Below are 24,121 nucleotides of genomic sequence, written 5' to 3'. Positions count from 1 at the left end.
ACAATGGCAAAATTCTACAATTTCGAAGTACATGTATGACAAAACCATCTATGTTGAATCCAGTGTTAGTTCTATTATTTTTTAAAATTACACGTAAGTTCTGCTTTCACACCAACATACATGTATCAGTACATGAAATGGTTATAACATTGGATTGATCTTGCCAAAATGCTCCATTTCTATTCACTTTGGGGTTATTTCACCTTTAAAGGAACCAGGAAATAGAAATACATGTATTTTTACTAAATTTTTACTAAAAGCCCTTGAAATTGCATCTTTGGGTTTTAACAAAACCTTTTTAAAATTTTTGTTGTGCAATTTTAACCCATATTTTGATGCTTGTTTGGTTTTATGCTATTGTATATTTGCATATTCATGAGCAGAACTATGATGTCATCCAAGGCACTGAATCTCAATGTTTCACTGATTTGTGCACAGAAAATTTCTAGATTTTGTTAACCACTGCTATGGCAGATTTCATTTTCTTTGGCAATTTATTGCTGTGTAAGTATATCGCAATAATCCAGCAAAAATCCTTTTCACAGAAATGTTCCCAGATAGCAAATTTGAGTTCACAATTTAAACATGAAAACATGCAACCTGAACCATGTCTTCCTGGATTTACATAAAATCAAAAGTGCCCTCACTTGTCCAGAAATACTTGGTGAATTTTTAATGTATGAAAAAGTGCACTGTTCAGTTCACGTAACTCAAAGAAGATGTCAAACAGTCTTCATACATGGAAGAAGAGTACAGAGATACACAAAAAGTGATTCTAAGAAAAATTAAGTTCCTGGTTCCTTTAATAAAAACCCAAACCTGGTTAAACATCTCACACAAACAGGTAAATTTACAATTTAAATTCATAAGTAACACTAATGTGATGCCACGGCACAAAATGCATGTTACTGTCTGTGTCTCTCTTTTTAAGATTCATCTGAAGTCAGAAAGATATGAAATATGAATAAGCCAATTTAGTATTGAATAAAATGGACAGAGAAAATAACCTGGACTGCAGCTAACCTTTAAAGAAACCAAGACCTGACGTCAAGAGGGGGGGGGGATTTTCCTGTTATCAAAAAAAAAATCTGATTGGAGCACCAGGGGCGGTAAAGCCTTGGTCATAGGAAACTGATTTTAATCACATCTGTAATGACATACATGTGCCACTGGATATTTGATATTATCAAAAACACACACTAAAAAACATGCGTTAGAAAATTACTTGATTGGAAATAACTACACCCCCCCAAAAAAAGATTGTTTACAAAAATTATTCCTGGTGCATTTTGCTTTTGTTTTTTAACCATTCCTAGCAAGTGAAATACAATGAACATTCCATGGGCTCCACTTTCCCTCTTGGTACATTTTTAGCACGCCGATTCACAGGAAGTTTGGCGCTTTTTCTGCAATCCTTGTGTCTCATCTCATTCTTGCTTTTTTTTAATTACAGGAAGGTTGATTGAAAGACATGAAAACATGTTGAGTCAACAAACTGCCAGGTCTATGTATTGGACTGTCTCTTTGGCAGGTGGATTTCATCAACTGATTCATGCCACTGAAGTTGTGTGCATGCGTATGTGTATGTACATGTTGGCCTGTATCCCCCCTTCCCTGAATATTAGAGGGAGGAGAGCAGTGTCTCTTTTGTCTGTGTATGTACATGTTGGCCTGTATCCCCCCTCCCCAGAATATTAGAGGGAGGGGAGGAGAGCAGTGTCTCTTTTGTTTGTGTATGTACATGTTGGCCTGTATCCCCCCCTCCCCTGAATATTAGAGGGAGGGGAGGAGAGCAGTGTCTCTTTTGTTTGTGTATGTACATGTTGGCCTGTATCCCCCCTCCCCAGAATATTAGAGGGAGGGGAGGAGAGCAGTGTCTCTTTTGTTTGTGTATGTACATGTTGGCCTGTATCCCCCCTCCCCTGAATATTAGAGGGAGGGGAGGAGAGCAGTGTCTCTTTTGTTTGTGTATGTACATGTTGGCCTGTATCCCTCCCTCCCCCGAATATTAGAGGGAGGGGAGGAAAGCAGTGTCTCTTTTGTTTGTGTATGTACATGTTGGCCTGTATTCCCCCCTCCCCCGAATATTAGAGGGAGGGGAGGAGAGCAGTGTCTCTTTTGTTTGTGTATGTACATGTTGGCCTGTATCCCCCCTCCCCTGAATATTAGAGGGAGGGGAGGAGAGCAGTGTCTCTTTTGTTTGTGTATGTACATGTTGGCCTGTATCCCCCCTCCCCTGAATATTAGAGGGAGGGGAGGAGAGCAGTGTCTCTTTTGTTTGTGTATGTACATGTTGGCCTGTATCCCCCCTCCCCAGAATATTAGAGGGAGGGGAGGAGAGCAGTGTCTCTTTTGTTTGTGTATGTACATGTTGGCCTGTATCCCCCCTCCCCTGAATATTAGAGGGAGGGGAGGAGAGCAGTGTCTCTTTTGTTTGTGTATGTACATGTTGGCCTGTATCCCCCCTCCCCCGAATATTAGAGGGAGGGGAGGAGAGCAGTGTCTCTTTTGTTTGTGTATGTACATGTTGGCCTGTATCCCCCTCCCCCGAATATTAGAGGGAGGGGAGGAGAGCAGTGTCTCTTTTGTTTGTGTATGTACATGTTGGCCTGTATCCTCCCCCCCTGGGGGGGTTTTAGGGGGAGGGGAGGAGGAGAGCAGTGTCTTTCTAAGACATAAATGGAGGTAACCACAACCATATCACTATAAACACTACAGTTTCTGCACTGACAAAATATTCCTCATGAGAACCTGAGTGGTCTAATGAATTATGATTAAACCATAATCAGAGGTGGCACTGAATAGTGTACAATTTCCACTCACAGACTGTCAACCCACGCACACATACATTCAGTTCGACAAGAAAAACCCACAAAATATGACTGCCAAGTTGGAATAGGCAAATTACACTGGCCATTGCACCAAAATTGAATTTCACGGCGAGCAAATGGGGGCTCAGATGCACTACGTAATTTCTTGTTAAGCCCATGAACCATAAAGCTTGCCATTTACCCCACACATGTACGTCAGCAGTAATTGCACAGTGTCTGGATGTAACTGGGATACCGCTGTGGCAAAAACTTGCGCAGCGGGATAATCAGGTTATAATACTGTGGGTGCTGCCGAACCCCTGCCGGGGGGCTGCTAGTGTAGCGATAACAGCCTGCACTGTTCCTGCAAGACGACATACATGTACTTGAACAAGTCATAAATTGTTGCCGGTAACCTGTTCCAGTTGCATCTGGGTGCCGCCGGCTAGTTGCAGCAGCAAAAGTCTGCGCTCCCAACTTGTTAGTTTGGTGCTCTTGGATTTTAAATGTCTGTGAGTTCAATTGATTCATTTTTTAAAAACCTTTATGAACAATTACGCTAAGTAAGAAATGAAATGAAAAGGAACAAAGTAAATGTGCATTCACACATTACAGTTCCTGAAAAAACAAAAACCCAAAACACTGGAAATGTCTAGGTTGCTGGAATCCTTACCTTGTAATAAAATCAACCTTAATTAAATCAGGTATTCAAATTGCACAAAAGATGGCACGGCAGGTCTGGAAAAGGACTCCATACTGCAATCGTTCCTCCCGATACCCAATCCACCTCATGTTTGCCCACCTAGAGGGGATGACGTGGATGTCGCCACGGCAACTTAATGAATTTGGGTTAAGTTGATAGGTAATATTCCTTGGTCATGTCTCTTTTTTTATTTATTTTTTTTCTTCTCGTCTTTGTCTTTTTCCTCTTCCTCTCCCCACCCCTCCCAGGGAGCAGATGAAACTCCTAAATGTGCATCCCTAGAGGAAAAATGTCTCGTGCAAATATGCAGGAGTCTGTGTTTGAACTCTGAAGGGTGCTTGTTCTGGGCAGGTCCAACGCGACGATGTACTGGCAGAAATGAACCCACATGAAACCTTTCAGTTGTAGAGAGACCTTGTTTTGCCTTCACAAATTTATGCTTTTGCTTTTCTGACTGACATACATGCAAGAAATAATGTCGTGGGTCACAAAAACTCTTTTAAAGCACTAACTTACATGTAGCAGAAGAGTAGCCAGGGGCATGTTCTGGCATTCATACAAAATTACTCCTGACTGAAAATGGTATCAGCGGTCATTCAACCACGATGCAAAGGCCAAAAAAGCAGAAAGGAATGAGTCACAAAAAATACCCAGCCAATAACAATAACTGAAATGGTTAATGGTTTATGACCATTAAAAATGCCCCCGGGTTTGGGATTGGGAAGTGTGATACATTCGGGCTGAGTAAATTCAACTAAATCACTATTTGAATATTTGACTTTCAATTCAATCGAATATCCGGATATTCGGTCATACCAACCGGCAGATTGTTGATGAACAAACAATATACAAAATCAGTTGCAATAACTCACACAATTGTACATTATAATCACTATAAAAGCCTCTCACATTTAGGAGTGTCTCCAGCCATGATTTAGCAAGATTTAAGAGAGGAGCAATACTTCTTGCCCTGTTGAAAATTTCTGCTCCTTTTAAATTTTCTAATAATGTATTTGTAGAATTGTTGAAAGATTGCTGTCACTTTTCATTTGAATCTGCTTGAAACAAGCCTCCGTGGTGCAATTTTTCCAATTTAAAACAAAAGAAAAATTCTCCCTTTCTTTTCATGAATTTTTCATTCAAATATTCAAATTCAGAAAATATCTGAATATTTGATAATGGATTGAATATTAGACACAGTCCTAGGATCCATGTTTTTAACCTCCAGTTGAAAAACAAAGAACAAAGGGGAAAAATGTTACTATTGTTTTCTGGTCATTTTCAAACAAAATTGGAGAGAAAATTATTAAGGAAACTAAAAAGAGACTGTGCAGGTGAGCATATACAGGTACTGTTACATGTATACGTAGTAAAGAAGCAAACAGAAAACAATTGTCAACATAAATTCATTCATGCAAATAAATTATTCAAAAATCTACATTACCACTTGTTATTTTTCTCACAATGAAAAAATTTGGAATGTGCTTAATTTTAACAGTTACATAAAAATGTAAAGTTTATGAGGATCTTTGTGGGATTTCTGATGAACGGCTGCAAGAGAAATACGGGGGGAAAAAAAAGATCATCTGAATCAAGTTAATGGTACCAAGGACAAAAGCCAATATCTGGCCAGACATTTCATAATACGCCATTGTTGTTATGAGGCCAGCTTGTCCGTCTCTTGGCAACAGTTACCCAGCATGAAACAGGCTACATGTAGCTCCTGCTCAACGTCATTAACCAAGTAAAGCTAGGTCTGCTGGGTTTAATTGGCTTGTGTTGACAACTAGTAGGAATGAATGCGGAAAGTAACTCATTACCGCAACCCACTGATGAAGCACTCAACCGAGGTAGGAATGGCATTCGGTCCACATTTAACACATATACACACAAAGGATAATCAATAGCAGGAGCAATATTTGGACTCCTTGTAATGAAGGCGTTGCCAAAAACGAAAGACAACTCTTTGCCAATGTAATATTCTGTTAGTTTCGAAGCAATCTAATGATGATGAGATGGGAAGGATCCAAACTCAGGGCTTGCTAGCTAACCCCTGGGATGGATAGCTCAATTGGCAAAGCACCTGTACTGTATTCCAGAAGATGCAGGTTCCAATCCCACTGGAGTCGATTTCTTTGTTCACCTTTAAAACTATTTTCAAAAAGTCAGGAAGAGCACTTACAATTAAATGCTGCAGTTTACTTTTAATTTGCCACAAACAAACTATATTCATCATTTTATCTGTAGCCAAATTTCTAGCCATGAGCACACATGTACATCTGTATATACAGTACTGCTTTTCTGAAAGTACATGTACAATTTTTAACCCCTTTTTCAACTCATGGCAAAAATACATGTATGCGAGCACTTTCATAGTTTGCTGTACATGCATCCATATGCATAGGCACAATATACTTACAAAATAACCCTTAATGGTGTGTTTGAACCCAAATGATTTGAATACATGTATGTTTATTTTTCTACAGCCTATCAAAACTCAGTCCATTCATATGGTACCAGTAGGAAGCAATTATGTACACAAGGATGCAGCTCTTTCTTTTTCTTTTCTTTCTTTTGAGTGGGTAAGACAGTTGGGGACGTGTGGATCATGCTGCTTGCCTTTCCTCATTTCCATGTTGAACTTCCAGCACAATGGCTGGGGCTCCAAAGAAACATCAAATACCCTCTGATTCAGTGTTCGCACCTCAGACAGACAAAAACCCTGAGAAAACCTATGCAAGAGTTAGAAATTGGATGCCAAGATAAATTGAGGGGATAATTACATTGCATGGGAGTAGACTACTGTTTCAGTACACAGAAAAAGGTCCCTCACTTGAAAAACTTCCCCGAAGAATATTCCATGCAACACCCACTCAGGACAGAGAAACAGAAAATAAGGGGGGGGGAGGGAGGAACACACTTGCAGCAATAGTCTCAGTTCAAGTAGGACCTTTCACCTGACATCTTTGTATTACTTTGTGCCTTGATGAGGCTAGTCCTTCCCTAGGACACTGGTACAGATTCCACAGCGGAAATGGATATCCTCGATAAACACAGATTGGTTTCCTGAAAAATAAACAGTTCATGAACCAAGCACCACCCACCTCCGGCACATGCACAGGAAAAGGGAACAAAATCCCCACAATGCAATTCCAGAGTTGAACAATTCAGTCACCTTATGAAAGATTATGTACCTACTGTGGAAAAAACTTGCAAAATTTGATGCCCAAGGACTCTCTCTATGCACAGACTTGATAGCACATCGAGACGGAAAGCTGGCCTCCTCTCGGCACCATACCCAAGTGTACTCATGTGCTTAATAAAGTCTCACAAGGAGACTCAAAATCTTAGTTACTTGTGCAGTGGGATTTTGTGCCAGAATACTTAACAGGCCATATAACGTGCACTCAGATTATTATCGTTAATTACACCAGGGGCGCTCACTTAAATTTCTGTATCTTTTATCCACGAGTTGTTTAGTTCTTGCTTGATCCTACTCAAAATATGGAAAATTGCAAATGTGCATGGCACGTTGTGCAGCTCTGAATATTGAGGCACTTATCTCTGGAGGCCGAGAAGAATCAAGCCAGAGGCATCATTTTGTTTGTGCGCAGCAATGTGGGCACACACTGTCCAGTAAGTGTACAGACATCAGTGTGCGTGCCTTGTACATTTATTCCAATAAGCCTTGCCAACGTGTCCATGTGTTTACTCAGAGAGAGAGAGCACATATTGCTCCACAGTGTGGCTCTTGTGTCCATGTTGTCATTATTGATGTTGTTAATGCACCAATCAATTGCCATGCCAGCCGAACCTCCCACACACAAGACCACTGGGAGCCTAGAGATTTGAGAAGGGAACACTCTATCATGGATAATTGCACGATGATTATTCTTTATGATTGCGGAGAATACTGGATCAATAATAGTTTAACTCATGCCCAATGTAGTCAGTCTGATCCCCAAATCCTTAACTATTTCAACCCAATCCAAATCTCTCTAGACAACACCTACTCTAAAAATCCCACAACTTCTTCAAGGCATCTCAACCCTTATCCAACCAAGCCATTTAAATCAGACCTTGCCCAATCCAACTCATCCTGCATTATCCTTCAACTAACCACTCCTGCTCTGACCAGATCAAAAGGTATCACCCATCCCATCCCATCCAATCTTAATCCCATCGAACCCAACCAATCCAATCTCAACCAGCCCAGCTCGGCAAACCCAATCCAACTCATCTCGACGCTACCAAAGCCAGTTCAATGTTACCCACATACAGACCCAGACCATGGCATTTTTATCACTTTCATATATACATGTAGCAGTCTCTGTGTAATATGAGCCAAACTCTCCAGCTGCTGAACTGGGAGCAGGAGCCATAGAAGCCAGTTACCCAATTGAATTGGTCTATTAATGGCTGATGCCTGATGGTCTCACACCTGCCCTTCACTTTGAAACTGTCTGGCTGTTGGACAAAATGTAAAAGGAGGCAGTGCCAACAAGAAATGTTGGAAGTCATGGCAACTACAGTACAAAGAAAGGTACCCAATGTTATCGTCGCCGCTAAGTTTTGTCATCGGGTTCTTTTCTCCGCCGCTATTTAGTTCCTTGATTTGAATAGTATGTCCCTTCCAACTCAGTTTTGTTCCTAGGAATGTCGGGTCACATGCTTCTTTATTCTCTTAATGTATTATTATTCACGATTAGCTAATTTGCATGGAATTCCTGGGTCATGTCGCATTATTCGGCCAATGGCATTGCAGCATGCGCTTCTCGTGTGTACTAGACTCGTTGGGTATATTTAGTGCGGGAACTTTCTTTTCGTGCCAGTCTTCGTCGCGTCGTTGGAAGCCGTGAAGACTGTGAGTTCTGTTCATTTTCTTCCCATATTTTGTGCCTTGTGTTATAATTTATATTCGGCTATGTGCAGTGTAATGTTGTGACGATATCGTAGGTCTCGCTTGTCCCATTAAGTTGTGTAGAGGCCCATGCCTTCCGTTATAGCTTGTCGACGTTCTCGTGTTCCTATGTATGTACAATAAGGTTTACTAGTAACGATATGTGTTCTTAGCGTTTATTTTGTTCATGTTACGTTTATTTTTTCAGCACCACCAGAATACTGCTGTTACCTCTGAAGCCCCTGTATATCCCGGTTTAAGTGCTGATAGGACGTCGTTATTTTCCACTATGTGTATTTGGGGATGCCTACCCCGCATACGATTTGTAAGTTGTGGTTGATGTATAACGTTAGTCTATAATTGAACATCGTGCCTGCTTACATTCGCTAATTATTCAAGGTGCTTTGCCCGTTGGAATATTCTTCATGTAATTATTTGCTATGTCTCTTGCTGGTTTACTTATTTGTTGACTGAACTCGTTGGATATTTGCTTATAAAGACAAAATTTCACGACAGACAGAAGGTCCCCTCTCTCCACAAAAAAGACAAGTGACCTAGGGACTGAAACCAAGACACACTGTACATCCACAGTTAAGACAAGTGGCCCACATGATCCTAATAAAGGTACATTCATTACCACAACATCAGGTCATAGGCAACAAAAAGACAGCTGGGGACAAGAACATAACAAAGACAGTTGACAGTGACTGACACAACTCTTTGCAAAACTAACACAGACAATTTGACCAAGTTGCTCGTCCAACTTTTGTGGCTCTTTCCTTGGGACAGCTTAAGCAATGCTGAAACTTTCAAGTTCTAAACTTCAAACTCAGATGAAAGCCACCTTTATATGCTTTCCGTCCTGTCTTTGGCTGTTGGAAAACCTCCAGAGGAACCAACTTTACTATGGTTGGAGGACTGAGGATGATTACAAAAGTTACCCCATCACACCACAAATCCATTAAGTGGTCGGGTGACTTCGATAAAGCCTTATCGGAAGATGTAGGTCAAGGATTAAGCAGACAGGGCAATGAAACATGCAGGAAAGCCTCTTGAATGCCTGTCATTCAAATGAATAGGTCGGCAGCTATCCAGAGAGCATGACATTGTAGTGATGCCCCTCACAGATCAGGCCAAATCTGATGTTACCATGGCAATGTGTTGTCCTTTCTGTGAATACAGATTCAGTTTTGTCACCTGCATATACTCATACATGTACGTCATCAAACAGCTCACAAGGATGACACCTACATTTATAAAGCGTGTGGCACGATCACTAATAATGCAGCCATTTTACATGCTGTTGCCTGGGCAACATGAATTTGTATACCGTTTCCGGAGAACTGGAGTACTGTTATCAATAAAGCATCCACATCTTCACAAATTTCACAACAGACATGACAACTAAGCAGCCTGGGTGTTTTACAATTCTAAATAATGGATCTGACCTTTCTCAGCAGCATTACACACAAAAAGCCGAATACTGCAGACAGTTTTAATCTCCCATTTGCTGTAACCCTCAACTGCAAATGGTGGGTACACTTGACTTGTTTTTCCAAACAGTTCTATTTTAAGTCCATACGATCCATCCAGTCGGGTAATTGTCAAGCCAAATGCTTGTGGGATGCAAGCGAGGACCGCAACCATTCCCTCTGAAGATGAGTGAAGCATTCTTCCCCCTGAAAAGCGAACTTCTTCAACTATCAAGTTGCATTTACATACATAGAGGAAGGAAACAGAGAGGAAGGAAAGGCATGATACATGTGCATGTAACGTTTAGCTGATCAACACATCTCTACAAATGTACACCTGTGCATGTTTACCTATGATTGTTCCCGGAAGCAGTGCCACTGTCCAAAGACAGGCAAATGTAGGAGAAATCCCAGGCAGTCAGATTTGGTGGGTTGCACTGAACAAGGAGAATGTCTCGCTGACTAAAAAAAATCAATGCGGCTGCAAGAGGGCCCTACAGGGTAGGATTACAGGAAGAGAGAAGACCGACGGCAAATGGATGATTTCAAGAGAGTAGAGAAAGCAAATTTGTCACCAGACACCACAAAATAAAGCCACTTTTCAGTCCTTCACTTTGTTTTAGTTTGCCTGAGAGAGAACAGTGAGGTCTTTGTTTCAATGCATCAATCAGGTTGGCATCCTGATGGAATTTGATTTACAATGTACTAGTACAAGATTCTTTCATGGGCTCGTACCATTAACTTGACAGCGGCTGCGGCAACTCCTGACTCATTTTTAAATTTGTGATCAGTCAGGTCACGTTCAGGCGATGGAATTACTTAGCTATGGTTCTTCTTGAACTCAAGGAATTTTCTGAACACTTGTTGCTTTTATGCAGTAAGTTCCATCTTGTAATGACACATGACTACAGTTCTGTGCAACTTTCACACTTACTCCCAACTGTGCAGGCTTCAACAACTTCAAGGCCCGGCTTCCAAATGAGATTTTTAATTTGCAAACATGATGTTTCCTCTCAGCATCTCACACTGATTCCAATTAATCTACGGTTGGTCCAGGTTCCAAGAGATCATCAGATCAGATGCATCATGGCATAAAGATGCAATGAAGCCCATGGTAATCACCTTTTCGATCACTTTCAGTTAACTCTGAATTGATTCCTTGTTTTTAACACCCCCCCGATTTTTTTTCATTCTGATGTTTGTCTCTGTTCTTTGACATGGCCTCAGTGCATTTTTCCACTTACTGTTCCATATCTTCTCACTTTTTTTTACGCTCTCCCGTGGTTTGTACACCTGTTGTAATCTCCAGTCTACCCACGTCTCTTCCTTAAGTCTCCCCCCAATTCTTTTTCTGGTTTGAGGGCACAGATGTGACAGTCTGATCTTTTTAGGGAAGACGGGCAAAGGTATCTCAAGAGGAGAGATTGATAATGGCACATTTATGGCTTTGGGGCAAAAACACACTCCATTATATATTCAATGACACGCGCTGTATATTTATGAAACATCCATTTTGACAGTTCTCATTTGGGGTGAAAATGAAAGAGGACTGTTTCTAGAGCACGCAAAGAATTTGATTCATTCAAATTCATTTGGGACTTCCTTTAAGTTTTTGCTAAATTACTGATTCTTTTTCCTGTCTGAAACTGAAGGAAAAACTCGAGTATAATCCCTGTTAAATGAGGATGGCCCACACCAAACAATAATCCTCGAGTCATCTTTGTGCGTGGTGCGAGGTTTCCACTGCTCTGTTTTTGCTATCTGTTCCCTGTTCATGGGTTTGCCCAGCCATGTGCATTGCAAATGTATATATGTATATGTACATCGAACGAGTAGAATGACTTCAAATAAGGCCATGCAACATTGAGGAGGTTGGTGAAACGTGCACGACACGATCTACGTGTACATGTACCGGTACGTGTGTTGAATGATGGGCGTCGGGTTGGCGGGTGTGATTCTATTCACGAAGATTCATGGCCTCAAACCTGACAGGCAGAACCTTACTAAACAAAGCACACCAAGAACAAACATTTGGAAAAACATCATCTCTAAGTCACAAAAGTCTAGCCTGGAGACATTACATGTAGTCATTCTGATTTTATTGATTTGTGAACTTTGGTGAGAATTCTTTCTAATGGAAAAATAATGGGTATTGGAGCTCCACATAAACATTGTTAGATAGGCCTACACATATATTTGACATGTTTTGTACGAATGCATGACAACACACAATTTAATTGACGTAATTTGAGTGCATAAAGGGACGATTGTTGGAATACATCAATGGTTGTAGAATACACTTCCCACGTCAATGTGCAGTAGGCTTTGGATTGCCTTTTACTTTGTTGAATGTTGTACAGATAAATAAACCACAGCATTTCTGTTTCACCAGCCAAAGTCTTTTCGGATATTTGTTTTTCCATGTGCATGCCTGTTTCAGGTTTGCATTTCAAACAAACTACAACACAAAAGCAGAATTTACATAGGCTGTGTTGGCAATATCTGAGTTATTCGCTGTGAGTGGTAACCTGTTCGATTCAACATCAAACGCTGTACTTAAAATTTATTGATGGCAATGATGGTTTGGCACGGATGGCTCTTTATTGCAAATAAAGTAACCGTTCATATAAGGCCAGCTCATTGGTAGCTACATGTAGAGCCCTTGTACGGTAACCTGCAAATCTCAAGTTCAAATTCTACTGCAGTCAACTGTACTCACTCCCTCTGCAAAGATTGACATCTTAATCACAGTTGCAAGATTCAGTGCTAAAAACATACATGTACACCGACACGTAAAGCAAACACGTTTAAAAATTCAAGAGGAGGCTTGTTTTGGGAACGTCTGCATTGATGCAGACTCTAGAAAACAACGCACTGGGGATGAACTCTTGTCATGCTTCCAACCTCTTGAGATATTCCCGGGTACCAAACATCCTCTGAGATGGTGAAGCTCCGACTGCACCCTCTGCATCAGTGAGAGGCGGAACAACATCAACGGTCCCACAGTTTGACACCCCGGAGCTGTTATTGGTCACGTCATGATATATACGATGACCACCCTGCCTCCTTCCACCGTCTGATGTGGTCCATCTACACACAAGCTGCTCACAGACAGATGGAAGGGGGTCACAGGGAGAATCACACCAACCCGCAGGGTGCCGGTGAGAACGGCTCCCCGCAGAGACATTTTGTTGACAACACATTCATTATGGGTCTTTGGAGAGTTGTTTGAACAGCGAAAAACAGAGTAAAATGTCTCCTCATGACTGTTCTCGAAATCCCTGTCCCAGTGTTACTGGAAAATGTCAGTGATCGTTTTATTTACAGCAAAATCTTTTTGAAAGTGATAAAACTGACTAGACATCTCTTGAAACGATGTTTTCCCGATGCATAAAATAGTCCACACTACTCATCTCAATCGCATTGTTCTGTTGATGATTACTGTGGATTTGGCCAGTGTGACACTCACTTTGATGTGTCCAACTGACATGAAACATTACTATAGCAGTGTGCATGAACTTGCAGTTTCTATAATCTGTCACCAGTTCAATGCTGAATGCTTGATTTGTATTTGCAAAATTGATTTTTCTCTTTTCAACCATACACCAAGAAAACAAGAAAAAAACCCACTGAAATAAGGACAATCTCCCCATAAAAAGGCATGATATGCTATTTTTCAAGGAAGGGGAGAGCACAAAACCAAAACAAAAACACACTCCCCCCAAATATCCCAAAATGTCTCGGAGACACCACTGCAGAAGGCCACAGATGTGCTGATTATTATGAGAATGTTGTAAACTGGCATTGTCAAGATGTGTATTGCGGTACTTCTTTATGAATAATTTGGACAAAACACTAGCCAACACACATACATGTACATGTGTTTTGGATGCTAGGCATGTCAATTTGTAAACGAAGCATTGTTATAAGCCAAACTACAGCACAGGCAATGTACATGTTCGTGGAGAATTGCTGAATATAAATTTGGGGCTTAAATGAGTACTATGGGGAAAAAAAGAAGCAAAAAAAACCCACACCAAAAAAAACCCACAAAAAACTTGCCAGTGGACTTGGATCCATTTCCATTTCAATATACGTACAATATGTCGCTAAAGTTAGGTCAAATTTGTAAGTCGTACCACTGACATGAAGACTCTTGACAACATTAATCACAGCAGAGGTTTTGCTTCATCAGCTCTTGCCAATTGTCACACCAATATGAGTGAGCTGTCCAGTGCATGAATCCATCCTGTGCCCTCAGTCCCTCCTGAGACTGCTGCTAGCACACCTTGCCTTTACCTGTCCGAGGTTCAAAAGCACAGCTGCCTGCCTCTTATTGGCGTGCGTGAGGAGCTATAATTTGTTGATCATATGATAGGCCAGCACCTGTGCATTGATTATTGGGCACAAGTCGAGCCAACTCAGCCGTCGGCTTTGAAAAGCTGCATCTTGGGTTGCATTCAAAGTGGGCGACCGTTTAAAGGTCTCCATCTCGAGAACAAAGATGGGAACAAACAACAGCAAGTGCACCATTTCCCTATTTGCTAGTATAAAGCTAAAATCTGTAATGTATCTCTTTCAGTGACGCCCGTGGTGGGAAAATGCATCAACATCCTAGATCTGATGCAGTCATGCATTGAGGCCAGTTAGCAATGGTCTCCTGTTCCTTTTTAGAGAATTGCCTTGGTTTTGTCCTTGCACACTTCAAGACAGAATTGACCAGCACAAGTCTAATCAATCTTAGGGTGTAGCACAGGGAACTGTCTGCGAAATCAATGTGGGCATCGATTGGCCACGTTTCATGTGGCTGTCTGAAACAGAAAAGGGGACTTTGCGAAGAGACGATCAAGGGAGCTGGCAAGAGGAGAGCATATTACGTGTAGCTGACTGCACCTTGTGTCCTCTTCATGATGATCAAGATGAGGGTACAAAAAAGTGATTTTGATGAGGGTAATATTGAGTATGACACAAGACGATAAATGTAAAGGCAATATGTAACGTTGGCTGTGTTTGCACCTGTGTATAAATTTACACTTAAGATGATGATCACATGATCATTTAATGATTACAGTTATGATGGTGATGGTGGTCATGGGATAATGGATGAGGATGCTGGATATGGAAGAAATCAACATGTTGAAAGTTCAGAAATACGGTACATAGCTAAGGCCTACATGTACATGTCCATGTTCCGGAAACAGCAAAGCATGCAAAGACCATGGTACCGGCATCATCTCAAGGTCTTGTGGCCATTGGAGACAGAAATTGTGACCAGCTCCACAAAAATGGGTATTAGGGGACATTTTTTTCAAAATGAGTTACAGACACATTTGAATTGGTCACATTATAAGCTTTAAATTGGTGTAGGTTTGAACCCTGTGGCATTTTGAAATCTGGAGATATAGTGATTTTTGGCATAATCATATCATACACGTTAACAGAATTGCTTTCAGAGATAAAGCCCTTTAAACACAGGAAGTGGAAAAAGAAATCAGCCAAGAAGGAAGTCTCTTAATACCCACAGCAACAGTTAGGTTTCTGGTATGAATTGGGAAAGTATTGATATAATAGACGCCAATAAACCAAGAAGTAAAAAATCACCCTGTCCACATACAAAAGCCCTTAGTGTGCAAAAAGCACAGTGTCCCTTTTTTGCAGGGTGGGTCACAATTGTCATGTTATTGGCTTCTACAAAATGAACCCACATGTACTGCATTCCCCCCAAATCCGTAGGAAGTTTCTAATCTAATGGGATAATACACGCACATTGTACTCGCCTCTGATATGCGCATTGGAAATACATTTGTACAATGTAGGAATCGAAGATGAGGTACATTGTATTTTCCGTAATAGAATTCAGTCAGTGGCAGAACATACATGTAACAAGGGACACAAATGTAAATGAAAATTTCATACATATGTCAAAGTTTGATTGATTGTGAAGTGCTGGTTCCAATTAAGCATATCAAGGAAGTTAGAATTTACAATGTAGGAGCTGAACACAACGGTTGGCAAGTTTTTAAAGGGTCTACAACTACATTATATGCAAACAACTTTTCTTAGGTACACTCTTGTACAACTTTGTATCCTTTATAAATATATGGAACAATTTGACTTCTCTTTTTTGGTTCACTGTGCTGAAAAATGACTCAGGGAACACTGTGACATCTTTCAAGCAAAAAAACTGCTCACTGGAAAGATTTGTGAGAAAGGGTCGTACACTGCCACACGTTCTTACGAATCACTAAAGAAAACACAATCGATTACAGCAAAATCAAAAATTCTCGCAACTTTTTGAGCTGAAATAGATGTTAATAGAGATTTGTGCCCAGAATGACACCAGACTTTGCTCACAAACATGGCCACTCGCATCAGCACATACGGCAACCAAAAAAAAAACTATTCAAATCGAGTGTTTAATATGATATTAAAATTTCAAGGGGATACAAAAGTACATTTTGAAGGTTGTATTAACAACATTGTATTGCATAGGTTCTATAAGTGCTTCTCAGACAGGTAGACAGGGTTGGTTTTGTAGTTTTTACACATTCAATTGTGCGTATTTTCCTCCCGTCTGACAAATGTACACGTATTCACATGCATTGTGCCTCATCAAACCTGACGTCACACCAAATTCAGCACTCCCAGCAAATTAGGGGAAAACAAAAAGGTTTGTTTGGTCGTGACGTTTGATGCGCCATGATGCCGATTGTTGGGGCAACCGAGAGAATCGTCCCTGGTTGCTGGGAAACGAAGGATTGGTTAAGTCATGAGGGCACGCTCACATAATTGCTGATTATGTCTGCATCATTGCCTCTTATGCCATCATCTCTTGTACTGCTTTACTCTCACACTGAGTTGGCGTGAAAGCGGCATTTAAGGGGAGACAAATTCTGTCATTTTGGGAGGGAATTGACTGAAACATCCCTCAGTTCGATGCCACGGAACATCATACATCAATATCAAATAGCATGTGAAATGTAATGGCGGTGCATACACTCATGTATTTTCCTTGTGTTGCTTCAAAAAGCTACAATACCTGTGCATGCATGTAGAGTGTAGGCTCTTTCACACGAATGACGGAAACACACATCTGTGATGTTTGGTGCCGAGTGTCTGTCGCAAGGGTTGCCTGCAATTTCAACGTAAGCTTTCACACAGTACAACGCAGCACGTCAGTAAACATGCTTTGTTTTGCAGCATTTACACTTGTATCGCTGGTGCTGTGATACTCTTGGAACGGTGGAATTATGGGATACCGGCGACTGAGTCAAAAACATACTGGGCCAAAAGATTTCCACCCAATAAAATTTACGTTGAAATTCTACAGGATGTACATGTACAAGTACTTCTGATGATTAAAGCATTTTGGCGACAAATCAAGAAAAAGCGCAGGGGGCAACTGAATGTAGAACTGAAGTGGAAAATTAATACATTTAGGAAGAATTTCAAATATATCTCTGTACACCACACCTGCTCTGCGTAATGTACATATAGTACAGATACGTGTACATATACATATATATGAACCGTTGCTACTGAAGCCCAGAAGTTGCACATGTTCTTGTGGAACATCTTTAAAAGTAGGAAACAAACAGAGTGAGCAATAACTCAACGGGAACTTGCTCGTCCAAGAAGGAAGCATTCCAAATGGAATGTATTTAAATCTCTGGTTTCAATGCTCTCCTTTTGCTTGCAGCCTCAATGATTTTTCCCGCCACTTGACATATCAGCTAGCTCAAGTCTCCATCAGGGCCGGGTTAGCCAAAAGGTACAGAAGGCATAGTGCCTGGCCAGGTAGATGCAAAAATTTCCTGTCTCACTTGAAATTGTCAATTTTGGGACAGCTTCAGACAAGCTAACACAGTTGTACAGATACAATATCATAAAAATGTGAAGCTCGAGCACTGAGCAACACCACACAGTAATTACTGGTGCTAGTGTCGTGGGTGGAGATTGGGCCATAACAAATGGTAGCAAGCCTAAGGGGCCCTGGCATATACAAGTACAGGAATAACTTCATTCTATAAGACCCTTCAACTGGAGGGATTTGAAAAACCCACTACAATAAAGAGTTTCATATCTGTTTGAAGGACCAAACGTGGACTATTTTGGAGTGCAGTAGACTGGCAGGAAACTCTTCAAAATCTAGCAATTTGGTGTCAGATTTTCAGGATAAGGCTTCACAGCGCAGAAATCCTCTGAGAATGTAGGTGTACCAGTATGTGTGCCTGTAATTTCTCTGAAATTCTGCGTCCGTGGGATACGTGACCAGATTCCACAAGCCTCAAGGCAAGACTGTGCCAATGGACGATATCATCAGGTAGGTCCTACTGCGGTATAATTCTGGCGATGCATCATGATGTGAGTTTTGATATCAGCACAGGCTTGTCTCCGGGTCATTTGCTCGATAATTTTGATTAGTTTAACTCACTGTTACATTCAAGCAACCTTTCTTTCCATAATGCCCACAAGTTTACAACACAATGCAACAAAGTGATTGAATAAATTATAGAATTACACGTAATAGTATACATGTACGGTACATGTTGATTGGTTGTTAAGGAAAAGAAGAGCAATAAACCCATTGGCAATTACCCTACACGTACGTAAGCGTCTTTCAAAGCTAAGAGCTCATACAGGTATAGAGAAGTTTGGACAAAACAAATCAAAACCAATTACAGAGACAGACCAACAAGTGGACAACACAAATACAGTACACATAGTGTTAAAATAAATGTTAAAAAAACAGGGGGGAAAAAAGTTGTTTACTGACTTTAACTCATTTTGTCGAGATGGGTCTCCGTACTGAATTGACTACTGAGAAGTTAAGCCAAAAACATCCCCAGGTGAATCAAAATAATCTGCTGTGATTGGAAGATTTTACAGGATTAAGGAAAGTACAACGTACAAGTACCGTAGCTCACCCGGCCTCAATTACTGTACATGTACTTAATATGGAACACAAGGTCCTTTCAGGATTGCAGCATACAGAGAAAAGTAAACTGGTGAGAATTGTGGGAGGATTCAGGAAACTTCTTGGTAAACAACGCCTTGGAAGTACAAGTAGGGTTGACATTTGATTGACATAGAACATTCACATGGGCTGTAGTCTCCAAATACACTGCACTAGGTGACAGCCACAAAGGCAATTTTCCTCATTCCCTAAAATGTCAATTCATACTGGAAGTCTCCAGTATTTGATTTGGCTTTGGAGACACACCCACGTACCCTTGCACAGGGCAGAAGGCATGTCCAGCAACTACATGTATGCTAATGCTGTAGAGGCAGAGAGAGAGAACAAAATATTGGAAGTGTTCTCCCAAATAATTTTGCCCCCTATGAACTCCATCTTCATTAACCCCCAGCCCCCTCCCCTAAAATGTCAAGACAGAACAGTACATGTTTACCCATCTACACTCCCACACTTAGCTCATTTTGGATATCGCCTGAGGTGAACCTTTTAATTAATTGTAACAGGATGTTTTGAGAATGGCAGTGATCGATAGTGCCACACTTAGAAATGTCAGGTGGGAGTGCATTTCCAATTTTGTGCACTCATTGGCCCTGTGCTTTACAAGTACAAACACAAGGTTTTAAGATGAACCACTCCAGAGGTGGAGGACTTCATATCTAGTACGTGATTGATGGGGTGGGGGGGAGGTGTCATCTTCCACAAGGTGCACCTTCCAAAAAAGTACATATGTGCAGAACTCATTATCTGTATTCTGAATTTGACCAGGGCCCCCTGTGCAATGATGCCAGAGATGTTTGCAGGGAAGTGCATGCAAACAATTTTGCATTTGCCCGCACGTTAAGATACAGCATGCATGTAAATTAATCAAAATGGTTAGCCCCAGCACTTAACTGTGCAGGGCGGCAGAGCTTTGGACACCTCGCGTCATGCTGACCACAAAAACGACTCGAGGCCTGTAGCGTTCACATTGCCACAACAGGAAACACAGTGGTCCCCTGGTGGGCCCACGTGTCTACCTTGCCTCTCTAGTGTGGATATTCCTTTGTTTTTTTATGCACAGAAAAACGCAGTGAAAATACTAATTTTTCCTGCACTGTGAACACTCTTTTAAGCTGCGATCCGTTGGTTTTCTTGACTATTCTTCTTCCTGGTGATAACCCCAAAATGCCTTAACCACTTCATGCCGGGGCATTTTCCAATGTTGATGATGCTGGGCCGGCATGAATATCATTTTTTCCGTTTTCAAAATCCTTCAAAAATTTATCATTTCATTTAATGGTCGTTTATAACTGCACCAAGTAATCTTTAGGCACTACTTTAAGTTGACAGGTGACCTTCATTGACGCCCGAGTATTTCAGCCAGGCCAGCAGCCTTGTAAACAGAGCCCAGATTGTGCGGTGTTGTATAACTGTCTTTTGTTCACGAACCTGGCTCAGTGCACTGCTGACCTCTTTTCAATAGGGGCCAGATTAGCATGCAGCGGTGCTGTGTGGCTCATTGCTGCGGTGGCGGAGCGCTTTTGTTCCCGGTGGTAATCCGCTCGCTCTCAATGCCCCAGACCCTGGTATACGGTTTCAAAACAAGGCTGGATTATCACCACTTTTGAGAGTGAAAAATGTCGGTAATGCCCAGCAGCCTGGTCTTTTGTTCGGAGTACGGTCTTTTGTTGCAGGGCCCGGTTTCCTTTGTCCGAGTTCGGAGACCGCGGCCACCCATATAAACCATACATCTCCGATCCCGGAGTCCCCGGTAGGAAGTGGTTAAAAACTGTTTTTTGGGGGAGGGGGAGCGTTAAACTTGTACAGTCCACACAAAGTTTGTACAAGTTGCATAACGTGTATTTGTTTTGCTCACGGGTCCACATTATGGTAGGTACCAGCACCTGCATTAAGTAAGGTTGGCACAGCGTCTTTTCCCCAATGTGCGTTAGTTGCCATGAGTGCATTAACGAGGATCTACTAGAGGCCAATTCTGGTGCCAGCAGCCGCGGTAATTCCAGCTCCAACAGTGTATATTAAAATTGCTGCAGTTAAAAGCTCGTATTTGGATCTTAGGCGCAGGCTTGCAGTCCGCCGCAAGGCACGCCACTGCCCACCTGGCCTTCCTCTCAGTCTCAGCCCGGTTCTCTTGACTGAGTGCCAAGCGCGGCCGAAACGGTTTCTTCAAAAAAACTGGAGTGTTCAAAGCAGGCCGACCACCTGGACAGCAGAGCATGGAATAGGACCTCGGTTCTATTGTGTTGGTTTTCGGAACTTGAGGTAATGATTAAGAGGGACTGACGAGGGCATTTGTATTGCAGTGTCAGAGGTGAAATTCTTGGATCACTGCAAGACGACCCACTGCGAAAGCATTTGCCAAGAATGTTTTCATTAATCAATGCATGAAACTCACAAGACTTTCTGCAGACAACCATGTATGGACCTTAACCCTAACCCTCCTCAATCCTTCACCTGTTGGAGGACTGAGGAGTGTTAGGGTTAAATGGCATTCTTTGGATTCTCCATTTCCATGGAAATCTTTTTCAAGACGAAGTTGGTACTTACAATGTGCTCGAGAGAACATTGTGGAGGTGGGAGTTTTCAAGTGTCTGCGAATCCAACCTTCTTTCTAACCAGCCCTGTTAACATTCTTGTTACTAAAACCTCCAAAATGTTCTCTCCTGAAATAATGGCACAACATAACATTGCAAATTAAAAATCTCAGCTAATCATTCAGAGTGAGGGCAAAAACCATGTTGACTACTCGTACCATGGATGTCATAGTATGGACGGTATCTAAGGCACAAGCAAAAGATACTCGTATGCTTTATTTCAACAACTCGGCTCCAGGGACATGTACATGTACTCTTCTGAAAAAAAAATCCTAACATTGTCTTTGGCTGGAAGCTTAGCATCGCGAAGGTGCTACAGACCACGTTGCTTAGTGATGGCCAACAAACCCACACAAACGTACACTCTTTACATTGAAGACTAATTAAACATAAATGTACACAGGCACACTGGCTGCCTTCTTTGGGCATAACTAGGGCACTTAAGTGGTTACTGTGGTGAAGTGAAAGGTATTTGCTGCACTATTAAAGCCCTCATGAACTACAACAGGTCATCCTCTATTCCCTCTCGCCTATCAAGATGATCAAGATCTTTGGCTGGGAGTGGAATTCATGATGCTGGACATCCGTGTACACATTCGTAAATTTAATCAAGCCATTAAGCCAACGGTACTTGCATTTTGTCAATGGTAAACTTGATACTGCCCCACCTGGGTACAGAGTGCTCAGTGCATAGAGCAATCCGCTCCAAGTGGAACAAAAGAGGGCGTGTTTTTTTGGTCCTCATCGCATAGGCGGGCCATGAGGCAAGCAAATACATGTTTATGCGCGTTTGACGCGGAGCACGCTTGGTACGCGTAACTAATTTACTCCAGCATGTACATGTATGGTCTTTGCGTACACGCAGAACACGTGCAAGAACCCGCTTGTAACCACCTGTCTTTCTTTTTGTCGATTAGGGGTGCACTTCAGCTTGGGGCAGATGGCCTGTGAATGGACACTTTCTCCTGCCTTTGTACGGTATGTACATGTACGTGTGCCGGTACATGCATGGTGTGTGTATTGGCAATGATGTGGTCAATGTTTCATGCAGCTTGGGGCAGATGGCCTGTGAATGGACATTTTCTCCTGCCTTTGTACGGTATGTACATGTACGTGTACCGGTACATGCATGGTGTGTGTATTGGCAATGATGTGGTCAATGTTTCATGCAACACTGCAATCAAACACCTTGACACCTCTCAGAAATCATGAGTGCAAACTTTGAAGAAAAAAAAATTAATCGGCTGAAACCTCATCAACGCTGTGCATGGTGATGGCCAACTTGTATGAGATTTGCGGCTGCACTATGTCAGAAACTTTTTTTGAACTTTCGGACAACCAGGGCTTTTGGTTGAAACGTTGACTTCTTAATCGCCATTTTTTCTTCATAACCCCACTCTTTCCAAAAAATATAGCTACTTACATGGTGTACCCGCAATACATGTACATGTACCTTTAAGGAGATTCAGCAAATACTCAATACTTACATGTACATGTAGCGGAGGAAGGTCATATCGGATAAACTGTGAATGTATCAGAACCGGTACATGGACAGTTCCAGAACAAACATACATGTACATGTACGTACATAATGTACATGCTGTTTGCGGGATACCGTTTCAAGCTTCCTCCTTTTCCTGTTTTCACAATTCCAGTAAAAATTGAGACCGACTACAATGACATTGCGGGAACTGTGCCCACACTGGCCACGCTACCAATGTCCTGGTGCCGGAGACCGTGTCAATTCAAGTTCCTTCCATCCTTGATGCAACTGTTTGTAAATCTTGAGCAGATACTGGTACATGTAGTGTGTGTGCATGTAGTGGGAACAACATTGGTAGAATTGATATTGCAAATCTTCATGTAGAGCGCATGGAGTCTTACGACAGCCTCAGTGTTACCTATGAGACTTCCAAGTTCACGTTACTCCCCAACCTTCTGTGCATCCCCCCCTCACCAAGGTTTTGATCTACAGCATCGATATTGTGTTGTCAGTAGCACTGGATTTATCTGTGATAATTCGTGTTGCTGACGGCTCATCTCCGTCTCTTACTCCAGGACAGTGATCTGTGGACTTTGACACTGTCAACTACTCAACACATCCATCGTCCACTGATGTCACAATGATGAAAGCCACAATCATCTTTACTATGTCTAGTATCTTGCTGCAATTTTTCATAATAATATATACATGTATGTCTAATTCACTCAATCCACTCACATAGATGTAGGAAATAAATCTCTATCATTGTCTATTTCACGAGTTCTGGTACCTTTAGGAAATAATTCTCTATTGTCTATTTGACAAGTTCTGAGGAAAATGCATCAAACCCGAGAAATCGCTCTAAGTTTATCCGAAATGCCAACAGAGAAGAATAAAGTCGGCCGACTACTGCCAACTGCTGCTGAACCAAACGTAACCAAGATATATGTAATTATCCAGAGTGCTGCCTTTTATGTAATTCAAGTTGACAGATAGATAGGTATGAGTGGTCAGGATGCCTTTAGAGACGTTCAGCTTTCAACGGATCTGAAAGCCAGCACCACATCGCTCAAGGTGACAAAATAGGAATGTTTGTAGAGGCCACGAAGGAGCTGATTCAATCTTGGGGGGTTGTTTAGATGCGGCATCCTGGGGGTTACACAGAGGGAAAGCGTGCACTGCTTG

At 41.7% G+C, this 24,121-nt stretch overlaps 1 protein-coding gene and 1 long non-coding RNA gene across 10 annotated transcripts in view; one reads left to right on the top strand and one right to left on the bottom strand.

The window, feature by feature from the left end:
- Nucleotides 1–24,121, bottom strand: part of LOC110989370 (NACHT domain- and WD repeat-containing protein 1-like) — a 129,817-nt gene that overhangs the window by 49,862 nt on the left and 55,834 nt on the right. The gene's annotated exons all lie outside the window — the stretch shown is intronic.
- Nucleotides 4,690–23,238, top strand: LOC147795942 (uncharacterized). 2 transcript variants are annotated; one of them, XR_015428400.1, is made up of 3 exons: nt 4,690–5,363; nt 22,371–22,431; nt 23,109–23,238. It is a non-coding gene; the product is annotated as an uncharacterized LOC147795942 (long non-coding RNA). The 2 variants fall into 2 exon arrangements; XR_015428399.1 differs by lacking the exon at nt 4,690–5,363 and adding an exon at nt 17,993–18,208.

The sequence above is a fragment of the Acanthaster planci genome, linkage group LG19 (genome assembly GCF_054643075.1).
Source record: "Acanthaster planci isolate LZ-2023a linkage group LG19, COTS_SCS, whole genome shotgun sequence".
NCBI lineage: Eukaryota > Metazoa > Echinodermata > Asteroidea > Valvatida > Acanthasteridae > Acanthaster > Acanthaster planci.
The sequence above is the reverse complement of the archived record's forward strand: the minus strand, read 5'-3'. Positions and strand labels throughout refer to the sequence as shown.